At 34.7% G+C, this 20,484-nt stretch overlaps 1 long non-coding RNA gene across 2 annotated transcripts in view; it reads left to right on the top strand.

Annotated features, from left to right (window-relative positions):
- The window catches only part of LOC126825430 (uncharacterized), a 48,199-nt gene extending 32,593 nt beyond the window's left edge, over positions 1 to 15,606 (top strand). For both annotated transcript variants that reach the window (XR_008788613.1, XR_007681942.2), the window contains 4 exons: positions 5,062 to 5,195; positions 9,223 to 9,303; positions 10,938 to 11,014; positions 13,479 to 15,606. This is a non-coding gene — a long non-coding RNA (uncharacterized LOC126825430). The remainder of the gene's footprint in view (positions 1 to 5,061; positions 5,196 to 9,222; positions 9,304 to 10,937; positions 11,015 to 13,478) is intronic.
- Positions 15,607 to 20,484: the final 4,878 nt, after the last annotated feature.

The raw sequence follows: 20,484 nt of genomic DNA, 5'->3' as shown, positions 1-20,484 counted from the left end.
TAAGATGTTTGAATTGAGAAACGTTAGTAGTAGTAATGCACCGTAATTTTGAATGATCTTCGATATTTGCAGTTAATCGAAAGTTATGTCATTACACTGGACCGGGTATGTCTAATTAGTCCTAAAAGTCTAAAAATATATTATTTTTTTAAGATGTTACATGCATTAATAAAGACATAAAGTTTGCAAGGCGAAACTAGACATCCAATCATAGCTAATAACAAACACATCAGTATATTATCTCTACGTTTTAGCCACTTTCTGGTAGCCGAGCTGTGCCCTGGGCGCCACCGATCCTTGCGCTACGCCCTCCACATGCCACATAATGATGTACAATCTTCATGTTTTTGTGGCCACATATCTGATAATGTATCATGCATGATGCTTTGTTATCACCAGTAATATTATAGGTTACAGATGTGTGGCAATTGGTGTGATTTATATCAAAATTTTAAAGATATATTCGACACATTTGAAAAAATAATATGAATAAAAAAGAAGTGTTGGACGCAAGAGTTTGGCAACAGCTTTGAACGAGTGTTACTTAAAAAACTCAAATGTCATTTTAAGCGGAAGAGGCCGTACGTGTTTATAGCATCCTTACAAATTGACCAGTTCTTGTTTGTAATATAAATCTGAAATACGACAAGGAATCCAACAAATATACCATCTAATGTATTTTCATCAGAATAAGTGGCAGGGGTGTCCCTTTAATGAGAACTGCGCTACAAACTTGAGTTAATAAATTGGTATTGTATTTTCAATTTAGGTATTTATTTGACAGAAAAAAAAACATATCAGCGCATTAGAAAATGTCAAATATGGGCTTCCTATAGTTCATGTTGTTAAAGGTCTTTAACAGTAACAAATCGTTTCGAGATAGATTGATTATGCTGTTGTCTAAAAAAATGTCGAAGTTAAAGAAATATAAAAGTCTCATTATTTTTTTGGTTAATATTAATTGGCGAGCAGGGCATGAAATATAGTTTTTATAACCTATTTAATAATAACCTTTCAGAAAAAAAATTCTATATATTAGGCACAATTAGAATTGGAGATGTGCAATTATGTCATTGTAAGACCGTGATGCAGGGAATACTCAATACGTTTAAAGCGTGTCTGAATGGTTAGCTTACTTTATTTGCATCCAAGAGTTAAGTAACAGGACTCGACTTTGGAAGGGGGGGGGGAATCATCGGTACTTCGTGTAATTTGCTTTCCGTGACGTGGTGCAGTCGTGATTTTGATGGAGTGATAATATACCGAGTGAGCTCTTCTATAAACACTTATTTTGATATCCGTATTACAGATGATGCTAGTCTAAACAACTTACAGTTTCATATTTCAAAGTAAGACGGAGATACAGGCCCACTTCCAACATAAAAGCTCTAAATACACACTTGTTCAAAATTCTCTTTGACATCTTTTATAAAGACAATTTTACGAAAATTCTTAACCAAAATGCCATTATTGAAGTATTAGCAATAATATTTACATTAGCATTAAAGGTCTTTGGTAAAAAAACAAGGTTAAAATTGAGACCGGAAACTGCACCCATCAAGCAACCATTAATGGCTATGTGTCTCCCAGGACACCGGAAGTTAAAAAATGTCTATTATTCTTTTCATTGATTTATAAATTTCACTTCTAATGAATAAAGTTCCTAAGCTGCCTTAAATGAATTTGGTTTAGTATATGGAAATGTGTGGGAAAACTATTTGTTTAATTTGCTATCTTGAAATATTTTATTGATTTAGACTTTCAGTTTGTTTTCCATTTCACATGGTTGTATTTGGAGTAGGCCTACTATACATTTTGTGATTCTGCTTCTTAAATAACACAAGTTCATGCTTACATAACCTGTGTTTGCCAAGGGCTTTTACAGAAAAAATAAAGGGCAATCGCATCTACGAAATACAAATCAGAAGAGATAGAAAACAATTATAGAGTTAGGCATGTTGTAAAAAATACGATTATGTTCCCAATAATGTGAATTTATGTCAACCAAAAATTCGAATTCTTAATTATTGCTGCAGAAAATATGTACACTCTGCTCCCAGAAAAATACAAACCCAAGCTTAATATGTTAGTTTAAAGGGTTTCTTGTCGAATTTGGCGACCTTGGGACATTTTACATAAGCTTAATATCAGAAGTTATAAATTAAAGATTTAACTAGTGTGTAAACAGTATGTTAATTTGGTCTTTCATATATTTGCTTTTTAAACAGTATTTCTAGTTAGGATATCTGAATGGGATTTGGGAACAGGCTAGCCTGTGTAAAAAAAAAACCCGCCCTGTCATATTAATATTACACATTGCCTACAAAACGATGCTATATTATTTTATTTCAACGAAATGTGTTTATTAAACGCGAACAAGATTAGCAAAGTTAACCAGCTTATTCAGTCGTGTGGATATGCCAGATTATCAGAGTGAAGATGAGAACACAAAATACAATGTTTCGGTGTACTGATACAGTGTTAGCAATTGCCAGCTTTATCCCCATGTCATGGATACGTTGTAAGGAACTGGACTTGGCCATTCACATTCCAAGTAATCAGTGGCTAAGTATAGCATGTCTGTGACATTTGCGCTGTCTCATTTTTGGAAATTTTTATTCTGATACTTGAATGTCAGTCTCTTTACAATTTACCCGATTTAACTTTTTGCACACCAGGTTTTGCACTTAACTACAATATTGCCATAGGTTGGATTGTTAAGTAACCAATTACTATATTTTTTAAATTATTATTATTTTTTTTTTTGTTGTTTTTTTTTTTGATTTTTGCGGGTTGTTTTTGTTTGTTTTTTTGGGTTTTTTTTTTTTGCATTCTAAGAGATAGCCTTTGTATTAATTGATTGCATTTAGAACAATAATTGCTCTGTGTCTATGGTGTCTACCACGACACTATATATTAGTACGTATTATTGATTGTTAAACAAGGATCATTTTACAACTTTCTGGTAATGACTTTTATCATGTGGCACCAAGAAATGAAATGAAATAAAATAGTGTTTAGCGCCCTACTGTTTTACACCGATGGCCATACGCCATACATAGTGTTATTAGGGAAATCTTGCCCAGACAGCGGCACGTCGGCCTACTCGAACATGTACACACGTGACCTCGGTTTTCCATCCCTCCTGCACCACTGACAAGGATGGTGCAAAGGACCGTTTATGCAATTACTTAGAACGTGCGGGCAATGTGGACTTTGTTTAATGCTATTAATTTTGCAGCATCCTAATTTAGCGTGGCCAGTGTGCAGAATTTCCGGGAATTAAGCGTTTTATGATCTATTGGTCCAGTACTAACCCTCCATGGAGTTACTCATCTTTACCCCTTGTAGAAACTATCTGGCGCCATTTTGAATAATTCCGGCTTCGCCCAATCACGTACGAGAGCACTCATTCCTAAACAACGTGTAAATATTGACCTCCAAACCCAGCCAGTATGGTGTCTACCCTTAGGAAATCAATACCACAGATTTCAAAAATCCTATCACTATGGCATGAAATTCGAAATGGTGTCCAAGATGGCCACCAGTCAATATAACTGAGCATAAAGCTCTTACTATTCACTTTAGGGGAATAAGTTTGGTGTCTATACCTGGGTTTAGGGTAAAGCGATCCATTACAACCACCGCTGAATGGAAAACGCAAGACGTCTTTGTGAAATCCAAGATGGTCTCCACCAAACTATATAAACTGTCACAATGAGCATCCTAGAACGTTGATTTTGGTGTCTATACAAATCCAATGAATTCTGCGTTATGACCCCAGAAGGGGAGTCCTGTGTGCATTTATATATCCCCCTATTTGATTCTTGAATCGTGTTGACCCCCGTGGGAGTAAAAAAAAACATGGGTTGTCACTCTGAATCATGGGGAAGGTGGGTAAATTTCAAAATGGCGTCGTAGATGACCACCATTTCATATAACATACCACAATTACTCCCCTATTCATGTTAGGGGACAATTTAAATGTCTATACCTAGTTTTTAGGGGCCAAGCAATCCATTAAATCCTACCGCCAGTTAGAAAACGTGAAATCCATTATGGTCGCCAGATAGCCACCAAACCATGTTTGGTCTCTATACATATGTTATATTGGCCAATCTATCCATAAAACTATTCGCAATGTTAAAAACGTAAGACCTTATTGTCAAATCTGAGATGGCCAGCGTAATGGTCATTGTCAAATCTAAGTTGGCCACCATAATGATCATGGTCAAATGAATTACAAAATACCCGAAAATGAAACTCTTTATCCGGCGTTGTTTCGAAAATCCGGTTATTTTTGTTTGCTAATGGTAATACAGGTGCGCGTCAATGTTTCATTGAAAGTTAGATGTCAAACAAGAGAAACCGGAAAATCCTCTGTCATGCAAATTCACACCAAACAATCAAAACAAGCGTTTTCGCTAAACAATCCATTAAATTATGGAACAGGTGTTAATCCTTCTTTTTGTTGTTGTGTTAAATTTTGAAATTCTGGTTTTTTTTTAAATATTTTGTAGTTAATATATTCATAAATTTTATAATCAGTAAATAGAAAGTGGGAGCGGACTTTCAAAAGCCAAATATAGCTTTCAATGATCGTAGACTAGAAACCAGATTACAGAATACAGTCATTTGTGAGAAACACTTTAATCTTGCATTTCTGAATGTAACAACGTCAGATCACGACAGCATAAGAACAGGGTGTTTTCGCGATCGCGTAAGCGCCCCAGAGATCAATTTTCTCAACATAAAGAATTAAAATCACGAATTTATGGTGCAGACGTGGGGTATAAAGGAGAGTGGAGAAGGGTCCCATAAACAAACAGCTATTTAGAGTCCTATCGCATCCATGCGTCGACGTCACCAGATATGTTCTTACTTTTGATTTTTACCCCTTGTGCCTATTTTTTTCCCCTAAAGTAAAGATGTGATGACCCCCGTGGGTTATCGTTGATTTCCCGGTTAGCTCCATTATATCTGCGCCAGTACTTAAATCATTACAGTGGGTGTTTTCATTGTCAGTGTATTATTATTGTTATGTTTATTTCTTTTTTGCAGATTACCGGTGACATCGGGAAGCAATAATTGTAAAACATGGCTAAACTTATCTTACTTTCCATATTACTGTTTACTGTAACCATAACAACGATTTCTGGAGCAGAAAACAACAAATACACAGAATTAAGTAAAAGGTAAGAAAGAAAACACTTCTCAAATATTACCTGTATCGACACTGTCGTGAAAATAACAACAGTAAGGCAACTGAAGACATCGCCCAAAACACCAATTGGCAGGATTCAGATCGACAAAGTGCTTTTTAAAATTTTCCGGAACCACTGGACAGATATTTTCTCATAGTATTATTAATATTTAATGATAATATTTATATCACTAATTAAGATTATTACCCCCCACACGATGTTATAATTATTATTTAAATGTCATCATCTCTTTAACACTTTTAACAAATTAATTACGCTAATAAATGTTATCTTTATTTAATTTAACCTTTAAGATTTATTCAATTCCCTCATTGTTTTATGTGTCCATTATCAGGTCCAAATATTACTATCACAGCTAGATTTTTACTACTAAATCATAATCTGGTTATCTATTTATACATTTGCTTTAAAAAAATTAATAATCTGTATTTACTCTGGAGGCTTTGGGCCTATGGTACACATATACATTATTGCAAATAAAAACAACAAACAACCAGAAATGACATACATGAGCGACATCAACTAGTCTAAGTTTGTGCTAATGAATTCCGTACAATAGGGAAGTAATATTTATTTTGTTAGAAACAAATTTCATGACAAGGTTAAAGGGACTATCCCGATTAGAACAGTCTCAAAAATTTAAGCACCAACATATATAGGAATGGTGTATTGACCTTGTCTCAAAATTTCAGCTCAAAATATTGAGTCGTTTGGACGTGAACGTCAAAACTGCTTATCCGGACACGTAACCCTTTTAACATTTCGGGTCAATTTTTTCGTTGGGTGACCTGTTAATCAATTCCCGTTTCTTGAGAGGTCTATACAGTGAATGACCCATGTGCTGTACTTGATAGCGGACGGTAAATGTCACCTACACATTATTTTTTATAAAAAAAGGTCTGGTTTTATCCAGACGCCGTATAATACAGTTTGGGACACCGGTCTCCATTTCCAGATGAAGACTGACGGGTTTAAGTTGTTTGCAAACGTACCACAAATATTGAGTTACTTGCTCGGCCCATAGGTAGAGGGTTTTAAGGCATTTTGACACAAAATTAAGCTGTTTTATTCTCCCAAAAATTATCGGGATTGGCCCTTTAACAACGTGGCTCTGCAGAGACTAGCTTTTTTTTTTACCTAACTTCCTCAAATGGAATTTTATATTAGCATCAAAGTTGTTACTTAACATTAAGCAATTAAGTTTACAAGAGAAACTAGATCCATGATACTTAAAGTAACTAACAATATCAATTCTATTGCATTTATAGATCTACCTTTCCTTTATCGAAATGCAATACAATGATTATAGTTATATCTAGATTTACATATTGCTGGGATTAATTTTTTAAAAATCCAAATGATTGATATGTATCTGCAGTTAAACAACCAAAGCTGTTAATAGGCTATCTGCAAACTGTAGTAAAAATATATGACATAATCCTGGCATACAAAAATACCTCTATTACCAAACTCAATAGCGCACATACCAACAGCTGTAGGGTTATGGGACATCCCTGTTGTAAATATCTCTATTAATATATAGGATATGATATGTAGCATAATACAGGTCTAAGTTTAATTTGTATCTGGGTTTTATGATAGTGTTATGATAATTAGTGAAACAGTGTGGTATATCGATACATGCATATCATCCTTAATTTTCGTTAGTTCAACTGACTTGTTTTATATACGTTTCTATAAAGTAAACAGAAAAAATTCCGGCACCTGGTTTACTGGATATTTTTTTCTGTTATATTTATTCTGTGTGGGTTTTTAACATACAATTTCTGTCAAAGGAGCTAAATCGCTGTTCTTTGGCACCTAGAATGTATTATGAATGTATATAAACTGATTTACATTCAATCGTTTCTGTTTTTACTGTAATTTCCAATCAGTTATGTTCGGCAAAATATGCGAAGAGTCCAAATTGAATGGCAATCTTTGGCGCCTGGTTATTCCATTCTACACCGGTAGTATTCTCCTGTTGTGTATGTTTAGCCTCGTTCATCGATTCGATTCATTACAAATGGCACTGGAAATTAAATATTGGGTATCAGAAGCTCATCTTTTCACGGTAAGATAACAACATCAATGTTGATTTAAATTGACCAATAAGCGTGTTTGCAATGTCTAAGACTGGATGATATTGGGTTATCGACTTGCCTCCTTTAAGTCACAATTGCATGTTTCTGTAAATCTGCTGCCATAATATTTGTAGTTCTTTGGTTAAGTATAAAACAAAATCATTTTCTGTAAAAATAATTTAATTTCTGTAAATGTAATGTTTCAGTTATGAATTTACAAAAATAGTAAAAATGAATAGAAAAACAAGAGCAAGAAATCTGACGTGGCTTCAAATTTTGTGATTTCTGAAGGTTTATTACTTTCTCCTGTGTCTTCTTCTTATATTTTTTAAAATTTTCAATACAACCCTAATACAAAATGATGAATCACATACAGAAACTTCCCTGCATATGCCGCGGAGTATCCTATCAGCGACATATTGCTGTTTAGGGCTAACGGTTCTTTAACATGTACTGTCAATAGCCCAGTGCCCCAGTTGTTAATCTGCATTAACAGTTCAACTTTGTGGATTAACAGAACAGTGCCGTTAATATACAAGTTATTCCGGAATATTACAGGTTTTTTGTTTAATAATACAATTTTTAATGTTAATAAACATATTCTATCAGTTAATATACTGAAAAGTATGTACAAATACCGACGTTTCTGTCCAAAGACAGAAATGCAACTAAGACAACAGATTTTATGGTAAATATAGGAGTTGTTTATTTCAAATCACAGATAGTTCTGTGACAATACGGATAATTTCCTTCAAATAAAAAACAGTATAGGGATTTAAAAAAAAATAGATATGTATTTTACAGTTTACATCGTCGTTTTGGTAGGATTGAACAAATATTACAATTCTTGTTGTATACAGCAGAATTACTATATTTACCTTGATTTAAAGGCCCAATATCACTCTTGTTGTAACTGAATAATATGTCCCAATCTTTATTCTGGTCAACAAATTGTACTATTTTAGAATATTTCAATTAATTGAGGATACAAATTTCATCTTAACACACCTTATTTAAAAAATTTGAAAAATTCAACATAATGGTTTGAAACGTCTAACGTAAACCTTTTCAAATGAAACTTCGATTTAAAAATATTTTCGAACCCTCTGGACAAGTAAAATATGATGTAATGGATAATTTACACAACAGGTAGGACACTTAAACATCTAGTACTTAGATAGAGATATTATTTATTTTCTGGAGCTTTCAAGCCAGCAAGAGTGTTATTGTCCCTTTAAGATTTTATAATTAGTTCTCTATTCATTACACGGGGAGTTTAAATCTGTATTCAAATAAAGTAACTAGCAAAAGGGTATAGAGCTTTCGTTTTACGGAATTTATTTAGTGGACCTGACACTTAACCGAACTGAGGACTGTTTATGTTATGACTAATTGAAACTTATCGAGGGTATCTATACACAGCCTATAAATACAGATTTACTAGAATTTCATCATAGTTTTGTAATTGCCAATTCAGATGTATGTGAAACACCCACAAATTCGTTCAATTTGCTTTACTTTCCAAGTAAAAATGATTTGTATCAGATTGGACTTTATTATGAGAACTTGATCAACTGTTATTATTATGAAGTTGGTATTCTCAGATGTTTTCGCATGACGAGAATCAACTGTTATCATCTCCATCATAATTAAAAATTAGTTAATCTAGGGCACCTTCAAGATAACTAGTAAAATGTCTCTTATTGGTATAGGTTTATTTATTGGTTTACTAGGTTTCAGCGAAGTATATGGTAATACAGAATGCAATGTTGATATTGTTGTGTACATGTATATACCATAATGTACCATCATTTTTTTATAATTGTATACATATTTGTCGGAAGATTTCTTTATGTTTGAATTTATGTATACAATCATAAACCAGATCACAACATATTATTCTTTATTCACAGAACAAAAGAAGTTTTAAGAGACTCAGATTTTGATTCAGCTCTAAAATATTTGCTAAGTAGTCTAAAAAATAAAGTTTTAAGGTAAGTTGAAACTACTTAAAACTTAATGGAATTCCACTTAAACGTTTTGTATATACTCGTATAGATCTTCTTGATATTTTTAAAAAGTAAATACACATCCAAATGAAAATTACTTGCTGTACGTCTGGCCTTTTATCTCGTCCTTTTTATTAGTTATAATCGTATCTTCAAAGGGATAGTATATTTAAAATGTTCTTAATAACCTCAAATATACTAAGCAGCAAAAGAAACGTCAGGTTGGTATGTTACTCTGAATAGACGCATTGTGAATCATCCATTTTTAATTACTTCCGCGTTGTCTTCTGGGATATGTTTTCATATGTTTTCCTTTTATCATATCAAATGGCACCCGAAACCTTTATATTCGTAGAATATACGACTTGTGTAGTGGTTACTCATATAGTTGATATGAGGATCCCATATTTTCATGGTAAGATAACAACATCAATATCGATTGAAATGGGCCAAAATTGAATTCTAATTCGTGTTTTAATTTCAAATATACTCTTCAAAAAAAGTGGGAGATATTGAAATGCAAATACCTATACAGGTTGTGATATGATAAATAGTCATGGACATTTGACATGCTTTGAGAGTATGTTCACAGATGAAGAACTTATCGCCCCAACAGAACCACTGAGCTGCACATGCGACACGCAATAGCGCCATACACGTGGGAGGGGTTCATTTTCAAATTTGACACTTCAAGAAAGGGTTGATGAAATCTGCCGCGTGCTAGTTTATCCTATACATGTTTGCTTTCCTATCGGTTCTTGCATAAGATTTACTGTTTAGCGTATCTATGCTTTAGTGTGTTACATTTAATTTGCAATAAGACGTCTTCAACATGACGTCAGCGTAGAAATTGGGGTATTCGTCGACGGGCGCGTGTAATGTTCTCAGATGAGTTCAGATTTACTCTGGAATTCACCGATAGGCGTGCTCGCGTTTGGAGGCATGTAAATGAGTGTCATGCTAACGTTAACGCCAGACAGCATGACAGATTCGGGCGTGGGTCTGTTATGGTGTGGGGAGGAATCACCATGACTGGCAGAACGGACTTGCATACTTTTCAATGGAGGGTCACTGGTGTGTACTACCGTGACCACCTCCTGGCACCGATAGTTCTGCAAAATGACCACCTAAAATGAAATTTAGGTTGTAATCTAATAGATGTATTGGCATAAGCCAACACCATACTTTATTTTATTCTTCAGAACAGAAATGCATACTATAATCACTGCAACTGGTGATGGGTTACAATCAGCACATTCATTTCATGCTCTCACTAATGTCATTCATTAATTTCATGCTCCCATTATTACCTACGTAATTCATTAATTTTATGCCCACTCTCCATCAAATTCCAATTATCATGGGTTCTTTTACGTGCATACCAATGGGTACCTCTGTCTTGCCAATCCCACTATTTCTCACCACTGAAAAGGGGAAAACAGATCGGAAACCCCCGAGGGACACCGCAATCGAACCTGATTCCTGATGGGTAGTACGCGAGATATATATTCACCGTAGCTCCGATTGAACTATGAAGGTATTTCACTATTCTAACGAGATCATACGGGTCTTGACATGGTCTTGTTTTATAGTATAACCGTTGTCTTTAATTTTTTCAGAGACCGAAGAGGTTCTGTAGATTTTGGACTGATGTCACGTCATCTAGCTGGATCAGACTATGCTCGTGTAGCTGAGAGTAAGTTGTTTTAATCATTATTTAGCTGTTTGAAATGACACATGTCCTTAGTGTAGTGATTCTTAAGCTTTTTTTCCGGCTTAGAGATGCATTATGTAAGATTTGGCTAAAGTGTTGGTAGCTCTCGCTATAATAGTGTAAAAATAGATAATGAAAAATGAATATATTGAAAATTGAAAATTTCAGTCAAATTAATTCATTCTCAGCGAAGTTATAGCTATTTGGAGAATAGCGGAGTCTCGATTGTCATTGCTATCTTTGTTACGATAGTAAACAAAGTCTCGATTATCCAATTTTAAATTAAATTATTAAAACGACGATCTGGTTTCAATTCATTGAAAATTGCGAAAATGGTTAGAGAGTTGATTATGGTCTTGTCATGTTAATAAATGACTAATTAATTATTTATATAACACTAAGGAGATATTTCAGTATACGCATAGATTATTATGAATTAATGATCAACAAAAAATTCCCAACCTTGGTCGAGAGAAGATAAAAACAAGAATATAATAGAGCGACGTGGATGTCAGTCACGATAGCAAAGATAAATGAACTAGAATTAAGGCTGTTAAATCACTATTTCTGATTTCTGAATGGAGGCTCGGTTTCAATACTCAAGGCCAACATTTGTGAGAAAAATCAAGAACATCTCGAGGTTGCGTTCTATTTATAAGCTACGGCTTCTGAAATCCACGTACGCTCTCCCTTGGGACAACCCATATTGCATTACCCTTTACCTTTTACATAACTAAAAAAAAACATACAGAGACCTACCCCGATGTGTACTGCTACTCCACAGGAGACTAAAAATTTATAGGAAATCTATATTTCTGCATCAGTCGCAAATAAACTGTACCCTTGGGTATCTTTGTTTTGCCATAAATATATTATAATATATCAACACGCATGCAATCACATTGACCTATGCCAATCTGTTGTGTATCCCTATGGAATTGGTATCAGTATATAGCGTAGATTCTATCTTTGGCCCTGTTATCATTTATAAAGAAAAGGTATTAATAATACATAAAGATATCTATGCGTGAAGACAATTAAAGTTATGCGTCAGTGGTGTTGTCGGTTTCATTGTTAAGGGGATTATATATTATGTATATTCAAATAATTGTCCTTTGGTGAATATACTTTCACCGGGACTTCATGCCAATTTAAATGAACAGTTCATGATCGTAGAGATGAGAATGAATTAGGTGGATCAGGTGTATTAATTCGATAAATGATGAGGCAAGCTCTGTGCGGTTTCATTTTATATATGAAAGATTAAGCGGAAGTCAGTTGACGATATTTAGATTCGTTTTTGCAAAAAAATGGCGACTGTTGAACACATAATCAGTTATCGTTAACTTTGAAACGAAGATAGGCAAATGAGTTGCAGCTTACATTCAGCCTGTATTCGCTGGCAAAGCCATAACTACACTGCAATCTTCATAGAATTTTTATTTTGGTGGAGACTTCTACTATCTATGATAATAAAACTTTCGTGATTTGGTAAGAAAATGTCCCTCAAGCTAACTGCATACAACCGCAGTGCACTGTATATAGTAAAGCATAAAACAGATTTACCGACGGCAACTCAGTGTTCTTAATTCTTAGCTCTTAATTCATAGTCCCTAATACATATTTTTTGTTTTATCGTTTGGTAGAGCCGTTTGACAGCCTACCACTAGCGTCCTCTGCCATCACAATATAGAGGTTAGATGATTTTGGAAAAATGTTTTTTTGATAATGGTATTTGGAGATTTGTATTTCGAAATTTTTTCTTCGAGATTTGTATTTTGTTGTATGTTTCTGATGAAATGTAAATGTAATTGTTTGATTTTCTAAAAGAAATTTTATCATCATATTAAAATACAATTAAATTAAACAAAAATACAATTCACAAATTTGTTATGACAAGTGTCTGATTTGTAAAACAAATATTGATTTTTAAGATACAAATGTTAATTTTAGTATACAGATGTCGAAATACGACAACAAATGAAGAAATGAGAATTAAGGACCATGAATTAAGAACTAAGAAGTAAGAACACTGAATAAAGAGCTGTTTGGTCTTCTGGTGTCTATGGTTATTGAATTCTGTAGTGGACGATTTTGTGCCCGTTTCTGTTACTGTTTTTATTTATCCTTTTTTTCGATAAACCGTGTCTTCACCGATATAATTATATAAAATTCAGTATAACATCACAGGTCGAAAGTTTAAAATATCCTTGTGTGTGCTCTTTTTGTTAAGAAATTCAATTTATTTATCGCTTCGGGTTAGGATATGTGATTTACCAGATAATTGTGTAGGTGTAGTGTCGTAAGCGTTGTGGTGTTTTACAAATAGTAACTATTGTAATTATGAAGTTGAATTTGATTGACGTTCAATCATGGTAATATTCTATTGTTATAATAATTTTGACGTGCGTGTCGGATATTAATATAATTAAAATTTTAATTTCAGCTCGTCACCACATCCTTGACCCATATGGACCTGGAAAACGAAAGCGGACTTTGTAAAGCTCTAATACCTTCGTTGCTGAAGACCAAACCAACATTCTGAAATTACTGACAAATGCAATTCTAGAATTTGTAAAAAAAAGTTACCTATTATAAGAAATCAAATTAATGTCTCGTAAAATAGACATTATGGAGGAATGTAACAAAACTTATTGAACCAGAGACTGAAGCTGTTATATATCATACAATTGATTTTGTATTATAAATATGTACATTAACACAAAATAGTTGTGCCACAAAATATGGTCATTAATGTTTGAAATATAGGAAAATGTGTGTGCTTAACTAGCCTCTGTGCACTTAACACTCTTTATTTCTAATAAAAGAGAATATTGCTGAACCTTCTAAATAAATAAAAACGATCAACCAAAACTGCAAACTCTGACAAATGTATTATTTAATTCATTGTATTATTAACTACCGAATCTAAACCACTACTCTGTATTCCAGGCAATATTAATGTACAAATATAATTTTTTTAATAGTCATTATGTGAAATTTAGACCTTAAAAATTATTATTAGTTGAGATTCTCGATATATTTATTATCTAAAATATGTTATCTAATGTACATAATGAAAATAGTATCCAGCACTATTTTATCACCAAGTGAACTAATGTTTTTCTTTGCATAGCATTTGTTTGTAATCAATTGCAATTTTGTTCATTTGATGAAAATACCCAAGAGAATAAAATGAACATACCCGATGTATAAGTTTTCAATTAGGGATATAATTACTTGCCCAAAGTTTGTCACAGAATTAAAAAGAGAAACCCATAGATATGCACCCCGCCTAGTTAGACGTTCAATTTAATCCTAATTTTCCAACCTTTATTTTTAAACGTTAAGAGCGAATTTAGGTCATTGGGTTTTGTTCTAACCAACGCAGATTTGGATCGTTTGTTTTCAAATAACAACGGTGATATTTCAACCGTAGATTAATTTCAAATTTTAATGTTCATCATTTGTTTGTTATTTAGTCAATCTGATTAAAATACAGATATAAATTTCTATTTGCTTTTTTTTGGGTGCTTTCTGATGACAAAACCCATCGAAATGTGATCAGTAAAATACGGAACGAAATGAGATTTGGTTTTTTTATCAGATTGGTGAACGAATTGTAAGCACATATAATTTATTATACTGCCGCGTGGTCCTTTAACATACCATATTAATGGGGAGAGAGCCCTCCGATGGAATCCATGAACATGGGATAGAAATGAACTTCTAGTGTACTTTAACTTATCAGTATCACGATGTTGTTTTGAGAATGAACAAATGTATGCATCTACGCACAATACTTACTTGTAGCACTTTGGGGCGTTTCAATTGACGATGAGGATAATTGAAGAATAAAATCTAAAAAACATATGCTTAATGCTCGCTTTAGTTGTAAATTAATAAGTTTTTTGATTTAGCATTATTATAACAACATGGCGGATGGAAATACGGAAAACGCGGAAAGCACCTTATAACAGTTAAGGACCGGAAATTAAAACCTTATGCCTGGTTTTCATGTGGGCTACGCATACCACGAATCCTCCCTAATAGTGCCGAATCGGCAAAAAAAAAATCGTGGAGAATCGGGAGTAGTTACGAAGCAGTTACAAATAGTGTATGGTTTAATTCGTGGGTAATTGGGTGTAAAATATGTCGAATGTCCAGATAGGCTTACGAGAAAGGTACAAACTGAAAGAATTATCTACGAATTGTAACGATTCAGTTAAGAATAAGCCAGTTTCTTTGCGAATATACCAAATTCAATTACGAATACACTACGATCTCCACGAATAATGTCGATAAAGCTAGAAAAAGTTTACGATATTTGGCCCTATCCGTGGCAATTCGGCAAAAAAAACGTTCGTGGTCGAGCTACAAACTGCTACGAACAATACGAATGTGTAAGAACCAAATAAGAATCATTCACGAACTTCAAGACCCGTCTAGGATTTATCTACGAGTCAGAAAAAGTTTGGATTCGGAACGATTCGTGACATTCCAAGCCAATGTGAAAGCCAGGCATTGCCAGACAAAAAATACGTTTGGGTTGAATTAAAGTGATAAATAGAGAATCTCGTACGAGTCTTTTTTTTATATAAAAAAATATCAACACAAGTTGATAAAGTAAACGAGAGCATTGCTAACGCTGCAATATACGTCCACATTTCAGCTTTAATTGATATGGTACTTCTAAAAATGAAGAGAATGAAATATGAAATGGCTGTAATATGATAAGAGGCAAAGAAGGCTAGGCGATGTGTTTGTTTTGCCAAATTTACATACAAACTACTAACAAAAAGTGGGTATGACTGCCCCAGGAGATCGGGACAAGCATCAAAATAAATAGTTGCTGTCTTTACAGGATAAGGAATAAATATGCAAAGTTCCAAGATGATCCATTCAGAATTGCAGCCTGTAGACGATAAATACAAAAAATGGGTGCGGCTTTGCCCCTTGGGGTTGGATATGGAACAATATAAATAGGTACCACCCTGTTATTGAAATGAAAACATCAATAGTTGCTGTCCTTAGGGTATAAGGAATAAGTATACCAAGTTCCAAGATAATCCATTCAGAATTGTGGCCTTCGGGCGCTAAAGGCAAAAATTGGGTGTGGCTCTGCCCCTGAGGGTCGTGAAATTCACCAAAATCAATAGTTGACGCCCTTAGGCTATAAGGAATACATAAGCCAAGTACCAAGTTGATTCATTCAGAGTTCCAGTCTGTAAACGATAAACACAAAAATTGGGCGTGGCTCTGTCCATGGGGATCGGGACATGCAGTTGTCGTCCTTAGGCTATAAGGAATACATATCCCAGGGGGTCAGGCATAACCCAAAAATAATAGAGGTCAGGCTTAGGGTATAAGGAATAAGTATAAAAAAGGTTTCAAGACGATCGATTAAGCATTGCAGGCTGTAAGTGACATACAGACACACAAAAAGAAAATGGGCGTGGCTCTGTCCCTGAGGGTTGGGCATTCACCACAATAGGGATGTTCCTTAGGATCGAAGGAATAAGTATGCAAAGTTTTAAGGTGATACGTTAAGAAATGCGGTCTGTAGATGACAAACAAATATATACAAAAATGGGCGTGGCTCTGCCACTGGAAGTCGGGCATGCACCAAAAGCAATAGGGATCATCCTTAGGGTGTAAGGCATTCATATGAAATTTTTTCAAGACGATCGAATACAAAGAATAAGAATGCAAAGTTTCGAGATGATAAGTTAAGAAATGAGGCCTGTAGACGACAAACACACAAATACAAGAAATGGGGGTGGCTCTGCCCCTTGGGATTGGGTATACACCAAAAACAATAGGGATCATCCTTAGGGTATAAAGAATAAGTATGTAAAATTTCAAGTTGATCACTTAAGAATTGTGGCCTGTAGGCGACACACAGTCACCCCCCCCCGCCCACACACACCCACACACACACACACACACCCACACACACACACACACACACACAGGGGCGACGGCAATATACGTCCACGTATAAAAAAAAGAAAAAAGCAAAATAAAAACGATTATAAAATTATTATAAAAAAAAATTACTTTTAATAATAAATGAACTGTTCTTTTAAAATACAAAAATATAGTCCCTTTTTAAGGAGATATCGCAGTAGATTATGAAATTTATCACACAAACGATATCTACTGTAGAATTATTATTGGGTGATATAAATTGATTTGTATATGAGTTCGTATTTATGAATACAATAGTCATTGGTTAAAACATTCATTGTTAAATGTAATATATTCAATAAATTTCTACCATACATATTTTTATAATCCCCACCATGTATGTACATATGTAACGGATGATTACAAATGGGTGCAATTCAAGATATAAAACAAAATGCTTTGGTCGCGTACCGAAGTCAGAGCCATTTTAATTTTCCTAAAACTGTCTTATCTTGGCGTATTACTCTGAGCTTTGTTATAATAGACCAGAGGCTCAGCGCGCGAGGGGTGCTAAGACCCCCTAAAGACTAAAGATAAACTTTAAATATTCCTATTATTAATTAGAACCCCCTAAAGATAAACTTTAAATATTCCTATCGTTAATTAGAACAGGTTTCGCTTTAGTTTTTATATTTTACGTTGTTCCGTGCTAAGACCCTTTAAATATCCCTATTATTAATTAAAACAGGTTTCGCTTTAGTTTTTATATTTTACGCTGACATTTATTACTTTAAATCTTCCTAGTGCTAAAACGGAAAAAAATGTGACCTTTTGACCCCTGGGGTCACAAAGAACAAAACTGAATTTAGCAAGTTTACATTTTTATTGAAAGAGTGATTACTTTCGATCATTTTCAGCTTATGTTCATGATACAAGAATGACTGCGCATTCATTTTAAGTGCAAATGAACCCGGACTGATTACCATTCGGCATCGTATTCTACGCAAAATTTTACTCTAAAAAAGTAGGGTCTGGTTTTGTGCCCATTTGATGCCCCCCCCCCCCCCGCACTGAGCCTCCAGATTATAAAGAAATAAACTGACACAGCTTCACAAAACTTGTTTTATTGTATTTGTCCTAATAACGAGAAGCGAGATATCGTACTTCTACATTTCATGGTCCGTTTCACGAAGAGTACGTGAAGTTACCTACACCCGAGTTCAATAGAATCTGTCGATCAATGTAAAATAGGAAATACAAAATATAATCAATATGTTCATTTTCACATATTAAATTAACCAGGGAGGTAGAATGAAAAGCAAATAAACACTTTCAAATTATCTAGTTCTCCCGTATAAGATCGTTTCATCCCCATTTTGCTCTCCACGTTCACAGCCAATATGTTAAAAAATAATGCCTGCAAACGCATTGTCTGAATCAATGACCACACAAGTGACATTTGGCCTGAAGGAAAATGCAAGTTTAACTGCTTAATACAACATAAAACAGTAGAAAACTACAGAGAAATTTCAAAATATCAAAGACAATTCAGTCTAATTTTAATTAGACTATAATTTCGTTTCTTTTATCTTTTCGAATGCTAACACTACGTTGAAGTCTAGGCCATTATGTTCTGCCACGAGTGTTCTTTTTAACCGTGGAGCTTAACGTCTGCTTCGAGCTAGGATGATATCACAGACAAATGTTTCCTGGGAAACTTGTCAGGCGAGCAGTCGTGTTTGAGTGACCAGTGCAGCAAGGATGAGAATGGGATCTTCGTCGCAGGTGAAATTGTTTCTTTTTGTTTTGATTAAGATTGACCAGGAAATGAAAAGATACTATAATCTATTGAGTACTTTGTCTAACAATATCAAAATATAATCATGCGGCTAGCGATACACGCAAACAATATATACACATAAAACAGTGTAGCGTTTTGTTTGACCTCACAGAATAATCTTGGGGTCTGAAAAGAATATGACAAAACGTTGTATTTATTGAACCACCAGTCGTATCATACCCTTTTCATTAGACTATCACAATAACACGAGCAAGACCTGAGAACAAACTAGGTCATTTCGGGACTAACACATGGTTTAATTTTATTTCAATAATTCGCTTGTGCGTAGGGATCTTTAGCAGTGGGAGGAAACCGGGATACCATAGAAAACCTACGAGGTTGGACAGTCGATCCTACTCCTTGTCACGCACAACCGGAGAATCGAAACCACGCCAGTTGACTCAATGATAGACCTTACGATACAGCTCGCACGTGCTAACCATTCGCCCCCCGCGCCCCCACGACGTCTGGACAAGATTTCACTGGTCGTTATCGAACATACAAGATTTCACTGCTCGTTATGAAGCATTCAATCGCTAAATGTCATTCAAAGATTAAATTTCTATTTGTTTACATCTGCAACGCGTTTAAGGAACTTGACTTCAGTTCCTATTTCAAATCAGCCGGCAAATCGGGGCTAACATAATATGGTTCAATTTTATTTCAGCAATGGAAGGAAGCCGGAGGACCCGGAGACAACCCGCGAGGACGGACAGACAATCCCACTCCTTTTTTGCATATTAGTGGGGAATCGAAAACACGTCACTTGACTAAATGGCAGACGTTGTGATCTAACGCGCACGTGTTAAACAAACGGTCACCCAACCCCCCACCAAAAATAGAACACTGGGCATTTAGGTATATCACTATTGGCATTCGTTGGAATAAATATTCTAGTAATACAAGTAGATGAGAGAAATGGGTTATATGTTAATGATAATCAAAAAAATAGTTGGCTAGAATACAATAATCATACGCAGTAAACATGGATACTGTGTGCGATTTCATAAAGAATATCATCACGCCATATGGTTGTATTCTCAACGTAATTAATAATATTCTACTACAATATAAACAGGTTAATCAGATTAAATTACTATCTTGGTACCATGCAACGTCTTCTTGTGAGGATCAAATATCTATCAAGAAGCTATTGAAGCCTCACTTATGGGCCTGTCACACTATAACGTTTTAGACAGCTTATTCCGACGTATGAAATAATAGTTCCAACACGCTGGCGTACGCTGAAACTGAATTTAAAAATTAAGAGGACGCTCTTTTTGGACGCATATATAACGTACTTCGAACGCCCTGAACGATTTACATAACCTATGTTTAACACATGAGTAACTTATTCATAATTTAGGGGGGTTGGATGGCTGAATGGTTAGCGTGCGCGCGCTGTATCATAAAGTCTGTCATTGAGTCGACTGACGTGGTTTCGAATCCCGGTTGTAGGGTCGCCTGTCCAACCTCGTGGGTTTTCTCCGGTTTCCCCCCACTGCTAAAGACCCCTACGCGCAAGCGAATTATTGAAATAAAATTAAACCATATGTTAGTCCCGAAATGACCTAGTTTGTGTCGAGTGGACGTTAAACCCATTTCTCTCTTTCTCTCTATTCATAACTTATCCCCAACGTAAACATAACTTATACAAGTATATGACAGCGTGTGCCCAACGAATTTTTAGCGTTCTTGACTT

The sequence above is a fragment of the Patella vulgata genome, chromosome 6 (assembly GCF_932274485.2).
Source record: "Patella vulgata chromosome 6, xgPatVulg1.2, whole genome shotgun sequence".
In the NCBI taxonomy this organism is placed as follows: Eukaryota; Metazoa; Mollusca; class Gastropoda; family Patellidae; genus Patella; species Patella vulgata.
The sequence above is the reverse complement of the archived record's forward strand: the minus strand, read 5'-3'. Positions and strand labels throughout refer to the sequence as shown.